The sequence below is a fragment of the Arachis hypogaea genome, chromosome 3 (genome assembly GCF_003086295.3).
Source record: "Arachis hypogaea cultivar Tifrunner chromosome 3, arahy.Tifrunner.gnm2.J5K5, whole genome shotgun sequence".
In the NCBI taxonomy this organism is placed as follows: domain Eukaryota; kingdom Viridiplantae; phylum Streptophyta; class Magnoliopsida; order Fabales; family Fabaceae; genus Arachis; species Arachis hypogaea.
Window position 1 is genome coordinate 93,362,333 of NC_092038.1, and position 7,580 is coordinate 93,369,912.

The 7,580-nt window shown below is 40.2% G+C and overlaps 1 non-coding gene across 1 annotated transcript; it reads left to right on the top strand.

The window, feature by feature from the left end:
• Positions 1–6,329: 6,329 nt before the first annotated feature.
• LOC112792981 (small nucleolar RNA R71) lies at positions 6,330–6,437 on the top strand. Its single transcript, XR_003197696.1, has one exon. It is a non-coding gene; the product is annotated as a small nucleolar RNA R71 (small nucleolar RNA).
• The last annotated feature ends 1,143 nt before the right edge of the window (positions 6,438–7,580 follow it).

Genomic DNA, 7,580 nt, shown 5'->3' on the forward strand with positions numbered 1-7,580 from the left:
ACAGCTTCTTGTCATGCCATCTTTTTGCTTTCCCTTTGTAAATTTTTACATTTTCGAAAGCATTGAGTCTGAATTCCTCTAACTCATTTAACTGGAGCAATCATTTTTCTCCAGCTAACTTGGCGTCAAGGTTTAGGAATCTGGTTGCCCAGTAGGCCTTATGTTCCAGTTCCACTGGCAAGTGACAGGCTTTTCCATACACAAGCTGGTATGGAGAGGTTCCTATAGGAGTCTTGAATGCTGTTCCGTATGCCCACAGAGCATCATCCAAGCTTCTTGCCCAATCCCTTCTACGGTTAATCACAGTCCATTCCAGGATTCTTTTAAGTTCTCTATTAGAGACTTCAGCTTGCCCATTTGTCTGTGGATGATATGGAGTTGCCACCCTGTGGCTAACTCCATATTGAACCCAAGCAGAGTAAAGCTGTTTATTGCAGAAATGAGCGCCCCCATCACTCATTAGTACTCTAGGGACACCAAATCTGCTAAAGATATGTTTCTGAAGGAATTTCAGCACTATCTTAGTATCATTAGTGGGTGTTGCAATAGGTTCCACCCATTTGGATACATAATCCACTGCCACCAGAATATAAGTGTTTGAGTATTGGTGCACAAAATTGTGATCATCAATGGCGCCATCAACATGGTACGCTCAATTGCAATCTCAACTCTTTATCACAACTTCGCACAACTAACCAGCAAGTGCACTGGGTCGTCCAAGTAATAAACCTTACGCGAGTAAGGGTCGATCCCACGGAGATTGTTGGTATGAAGCAAGCTATGGTCATCTTGTAAATCTCAGTCAGGCGAATTCAAATGGTTATGGAGGATTGATAATTAAAAGATGAATAAAACATAAAATAAAGATAGAGATACTTATGTAATTCATTGGTGAGAATTTCAGATAAGCGTATGGAGATGCTTTGTCCCTTCCGTCTCTCTGCTTTCCTACTGTCTTCATCCAATCCTTCTTACTCCTTTCCATGGCAAGCTGTATGTTGGGCATCACCGTTGTCAATGGCTACAGTCCGGTCCTCTCAGTGAAAATATTCAATGCGCTCTATCACAGCACGGCTATTCATCTGTCGGTTCTCGATCATGTCAGAATAGAATCCATTGATTCTTTTGCGTCTGTCACTAACGCCCCACAATTGCGAGTTTGAAGCTCGTCACAGTCATTCAATCCTTGAATTCTACTCAGAATACCACATACAAGGTTTAGACCATCCGGATTCTCAAGAATGCCGCCATCAATTCTAGCTTATACCACGAAGATTCTGATTAGGGAATCCAAGAGATAAACATTCAAGCCTTGTTTGCATGTAGAACGGAGGTGGTTTTCAGGCACGTGTTCATAAGTGAGAATGATGATGAGCGTCACATAATCATCACATTCATCATGTTCTTGGGTGCGAATGAATATCTTAGAACAAGAATAAGCTGAATTGAATAGAAGAACAATAGTAATTGCATTAATACTCGAGTTACAGCAGAGCTCCACACCTTAATCTATGGTGTGTAGAAACTCCACCATTGAAAATACATAAGAACAAGGTCTAGGCATGGCTGTGAGGCCAGCCCCATCATCTAAGATAGCATAAGACTAGTAAAAGGTCCTATTTATAGAAAACTAGTAGTTTAGGGTTTACAGAAATGAGTAAATGACGTATAAATCCACTTCCGGGCCCACTTGGTATGTGATTGGGCTGAGTATTGAAGCATTTTCGTGTAGAGACTTTTCTTGGAGTTAAACGCCAGCTTTTGTGCCAGTTTGGGCGTTTAACTCCCACTTCTGTGCCAGTTCCGGCGTTAAATGCCGAGTAGTCTTGAGCTAATTTGGAACGCCAGTTTGGGCCATCAAATCTCGGGCAAAGCATGGACTATTATATATTGCTGGAAAGCCCAGGATGTCTACTTTCTAACGCAATAAAAAGCGCTCCAATTGGTTTTCTGTAGCTTTAGAAACTCCACTTCGAGTGTAGGGAGGTCAGAATCCAACAGCATCTGCAGTCCTTTTTCAGCCTCTGAATCAGATTTTTGCTCAGGTCCCTCAATTTCAGCCAGAAAATACCTAAAATCACAGAAAAACACACAAACTCATAGTAAAGTCCAGAAAAGTGAATTTTAAATAAAAACTAATAAAAATATAATAAAAACTAACTAAAACATACTAAAAACATACTAAAAACAATGCCAAAAAGCGTATAAATTATCTGCTCATCACAACACCAAACTTAAATTGTTGCTTGTCCCCAAGCAACTGAAAATCAAATAGGATAAAAAGAAGAGAATATACTATGGACTCCAAAATATCAATGAAACTTAGCTCCACTTAAATGAGCGGGACTAGTAGCTTTTTGCCTCTGAATAGTTTTGGCATCTCACTTTATCCTTTGAGGTTCAGAATGATTGGCATCTATAGGAACTCAGAATTCAGATAGTGTTATTGATTCTGCTAGTTAAGTATGTTGATTCTTGAACACAGCTACTTTATGAGTCTTGGCCGTGGCCCAAAGCACTCTGTTTTCCAGTATTACTACCGGATACATCCATGCCACAGACACATAACTAGGTGAACCTTTTCAGATTGTGACTCAGCTTTGCTAGAGTCCCCAATTAGAGGTGTCCAGAGTTCTTAAGCACACTCTTTTTGCCTTGGATCACGACTTTAACCGCTCAGTCTCAAGTTTTCACTTGACACCTTCACGCCACAAGCACATGGTTAGGGACAGCTTGGTTTAGCCGCTTAGGCCAGGATGTTATTCCTGTAGGCCCTCCTATCAACTGATGCTCAAAAGCCTTGGATCCTTTTTATTACCCTTGCCTTTTGGTTTAAAGGGCTATTGGCTATTTCTGCTTTCTTTTTCTTTCTCTCTCTCTCTCTCTCTCTTTTTTTTTGAATTCACTACTTTTTCTTGCTTCAAGAATCATTTTTATGATTTTTCAGATCCTCAGTAACATGTCTCCTTTTTCATCATTCTTTCAAGAGCCAACTAATTTTAACATTCATGAACAACAAATTCAAAAGACATATGTACTGTTCAAGCATACATTCAGAAAACAAAAAGTATTGCACCACATCAAGATAATTGAACCAGTTTCAAGGATGAATTCAAAATCATGTACTTCTTGTTCTTTTGTAATAAAAACATTTTTCATTTAAGAAAGGTGATGAATTCATAGGACATTCATAACTTTAAGGCATAGACACTAAGACACTAATGATCATGTAATAAGACACAAACATAGATAAACATAAGCATAAAAATTTGAAAAACAGAAAAATAAAGAACTAGGAGATTAAAGAACGGGTCCACCTTAGTGATGGCGGCTTGTTCTTCCACTTGAAGATCTTATGGAGTGCTTGAGCTCCTCAATGTCTCTTCCTTGTCTTTGTTCCTCCTCTCTCATGATTCTTTTATGTTCTCTAATTTCATGGAGGAGGATGGAATGTTCTTGGTGCTCCACCCTTAGTTGTCCCATGTTGGAACTCAATTCTCCAAGGGAGGTGTTGATTTGCTCCCAATAGTTTTGTGGAGGAAAGTGCATCCCTTGAGGCATCTAAGGGATTTCATGATGAGGAATTTCCTCATGCTCATGTCTATGAGTGGGATCTCCTGTTTGCATTGAGCTCCTTCCACACAGATATCCATGAGGACTTGGTCCAACCTTTGATTAAAGTTGACCTTTTTAGAGTTTGAAAAGGGACCTCGTGGATCACCTTCTTCATGGCCACAACTTCATAGAAGTGGTCTTGATGCACCCTTAAGATGAATCTCTCCATCTCCCATGACTCGGAGGTGGAAGCTTTCGCCTTTCCTTTCCTCTTTCTAGAGGTTTCTCCGGCCTTAGGTGCCATAAATGGTTATGGAAAAACAAAAGCAATGCTTTTACCACACCAAACTTAGAAGGTTTGCTCATCCTCGAGCAAAAGAAGAAAGAAAGGAGTAGAAGAAGAAGAAAATGGAGTAGATGGAGGGGGCTTTGTGGTTCAGCCAATATGGGTGGGTTTAGGAGGGAAAGTTGTTTGAATTTGAATAGTGAGGTAGGTGAGGTTTTATGAAGGATGGATGTGAGTGGTGAAGAGAATGGTGGGATTTGATAGGTGAGGGGTTTTTGGGAAAGAGGTATTGAGGCGATTGGTGAGTGGGTGAAGAAGAGAGAGAGTGGTAGGGTAGGTGGGGATCCTGTGGGGTCCACAGATCCTGAGGTGTCAAGGATAGCTCATCCCTGCACCAAGAGGTGTGCAAAAATGCCCTTTCTCCCAATCCTGGCATTAAACGCCAGGCTGCTACCCCTTTCTGGCATTTAACGCCAGCTTCTTGCCCATTCCTGGCGTTAAACGCCAGTCTGGTGCCCCTTTCTGGCGTTAAACGCCCAGAATGGTGCCAGACTGGACGTTAAACGCCCATTTTGCTGTCTTCACTGGCGTTTAAACTCCAGCAAGTTTTCCTCCAGGGTGTGCTGCTTTTCTTTCTGTTTTTTTATTCTGTTTTTGCTTTTTCAATTAATTTTGTGACTTCACATGATCATCAACCTACAGAAAATATAAAATAACAAAAGGAAAATATAACATTGGGTTGCCTCCCAACAAGCGCTTCTTTAATGTCAGTAGCTTGACAGTGGGCTTTCATGGAGCCTCACAGATGTTCAGAGCAATGTTGGAACCTCCCAACACCAAACTTAGAGTTTGAATGTGGGGGTTCAACACCAAACTTAGAATTTGGTTGTGGCCTCCCAACACCAAACTTAGAGTTTGACTGTGGGGGCTCTGTTTGACTCTGTTTTGAGAGAAGCTCTTCATGCTTCCTCTCCATGGTTACAGAGGGATATCCTTGAGCCTTAAACACAAAGGATTCTTTATTCACTTGAATGATCAATTCTCCTCTGTCAACATCAATCACAGCCTTTGCTGTGGCTACGAATGGTCTGCCAAGGATGATGGATTTATCCATGCACTTCCCAGTCTCTAGGACTATGAAATCAGCAGGGATGTAATGGTCTTCAACCTTTACCAGAACATCCTCTACAAGTCCATAAGCTTGTTTTCTTCAATTGTCTGCCATCTCTAGTGAGATTCTTGCAGCTTGGACCTCAAAGATCCCTAGCTTCTCCATTACAGAGAGAGGCATGAGGTCTATGCTTGACCCTAGGTCACACAGGGCCTTCTCGAAGGTTATGGTGCCTAATGTACAAGGTATTGAGAACTTCCCAGGGTCCTGTCTCTTTTGAGGTAATCTCTGCCTAGTCAAGTCATCCAGTTCTTTAGTGAGCAAAGGGGGTTTGTCCTCCCAAGTCTCATTACCAAATAACTTGTCATTTAGCTTCATGATTGCTCCAAGGTACTTAGCAAGTTGCTCTTCAGTGACATCTTCATCCTCTTCAGAGGAAGAATACTCATCAGAGCTCATGAATGGCAGAAGTAAACCCAATGGAATTTCTATGGTCTCAGTGTGAGCCTCAGATTCCCATGGTTCCTCATTATGGAACTCATTGGAGGTCAGTGGACGTCCATTGAGGTCTTCCTCAGTGGCGATCACTGCCTCTTCCTCGTCTCTAATTTTGGCCATGTTGATGGCCTTACACTCTCCTTTTGGATTCTTTTCTGTATTGCTTGGAAGAGTACTAGGAGGGAGTTCAGTAACTTTCTTACTCAGTTGACCCACTTGTGCCTCCAAGTTTCTAATGGAGGACCTTGTTTCCGTCATGAAACTTTGAGTGGTTTTGATTAGATTAGAAACCATGGTTGCTAAGTCAAAGTGGCTTTGCTTAGAATTCTCTGTCTGTTGCTGAGAAGATGATGGAAAGGGCTTGCCATTGCTAAACCTGTTTCTTCCACCATTATTGTTGTTAAAACCTTGTTGAGGTCTCTGTTGATCCTTCCATGAGAGATTTGGATGATTTCTCCATGAAGGATTATAGGTGTTTCCATAGGGTTCTCCCATGTAATTCACCTCTTCCATTGATGGATTCTCAGGATCATAAGCTTCTTCTTCAGATGAAGCATCCTTAGTACTGCCTGGTGCAACTTGCATTCCAGACAGACTTTGAGAAATCATATTGACTTGCTGAGTCAATATTTTGTTCTGAGCCAATATGGCATTCAGAGTATCAATCTCAAGAACTCCTTTCTTCTGATTCGTCCCATTGTTCACATGATTCCTTTCAGAAGTGTACATGAATTGGTTATTTGCAACCATTTCAATGAGTTCTTGAGCTTCTGCAGGCATCTTCTTTAGATGAAGAGATCCTCCAGTAGAGCTGTCCAATGACATCTTGGACAGTTCAGACAGACCATCATAGAAGATACCTATGATGCTCCATTCAGAAAGCATGTCAGAAGGACACTTTCTGATCAATTGTTTGTATCTTTCCCAAGCTTCATAGAGGGATTCACCTTCCTTCTGTCTGAAGGTTTGGACTTCCACTCTAAGCTTACTCAATTTTTGAGGTGGAAAGAACTTTGCCAAGAAGGCATTGACTAGCTTTTCCTAAGAGTTCAGGCTTTCTTTAGGTTGTGAGTCCAACCATATCATAGCTCTGTCTCTTACAGCAAAAGGGAATAACATAAGTCTGTAGACCTCAGGGTCAACCCCATTGGTCTTGACAGTGTCACAGATTTGCAAGAATTTAGCTAAAAACTGATGAGGATCTTCCAATGGAAGTCCATGGAACTTGCAATTCTATTGCATTAGAGAAACTAATTGAGGCTTAAGCTCAAAGTTGTTTGCTCCAATGGCAGGGATAGAGATGCTTCTCCCATAGAAGTCGGGAGTAGGTGCAATAAAGTTACCCAGCACCTTCCTTGCATTGTTGGCATTGTTGTTGTTTTCGGCTGCCATGTCTTCTTCTTGTTTGAAGATTTCTGTTGGGTCCTCTACAGAGAGTAGTGCTTTAGCTTCTCTTAGCTTTTGCTTCAAGGTCCTTTCAGGTTCAGGGTCAGCCTCAACAAGAATGCTTTTTACTTTGCTCCTGCTCATATGAAAGAGAAGAGAACAAGAAAATATGGAATCCTCTATGTCACAGGATATAGATTCATTGAGGTGTCAGAGAAAAAGAAGAATAGAAGGAGGAAGTAGAAGAATTTGAACTTATCAAGAGGGATAGAGTTCGAATTGTGCATTGAGGAGGAGTGTTAGTCCATAAATAGAAGGATGTGAGAAGAAGGGAAGAATTTTCGAAAATAAATTAAAAAGATTTTAAAAGAAATTTTAAAAATTTGATGAATGATTTTCGAAAATTAAAGTTGGAAAAGAAATAAAGTGATTTTTGAAAAATATTTTTGAAAGTAGAAATCAAAAAGATATGATTGAAAAGTTATGGTTTTAAAAAGATATGATTGAAAAATAATTTAAAAAGATTTGATTTTTAAAACTAATGACTTGGCTAACAAGAAATTTAAAAGATATGATTCAGACATTAAACCTTTCTCAACAGAAAAGGCAACACACTTGAAATGTTGAATCAAATCATTAATTGTTAGCAAGTATTTTTGAAAATGGAAAGAAATTGATTTTGAAAATATATGATTGAAAAGATATGATTTGAAAAAGATTTGATTTTGAAAAATTATGAAAACT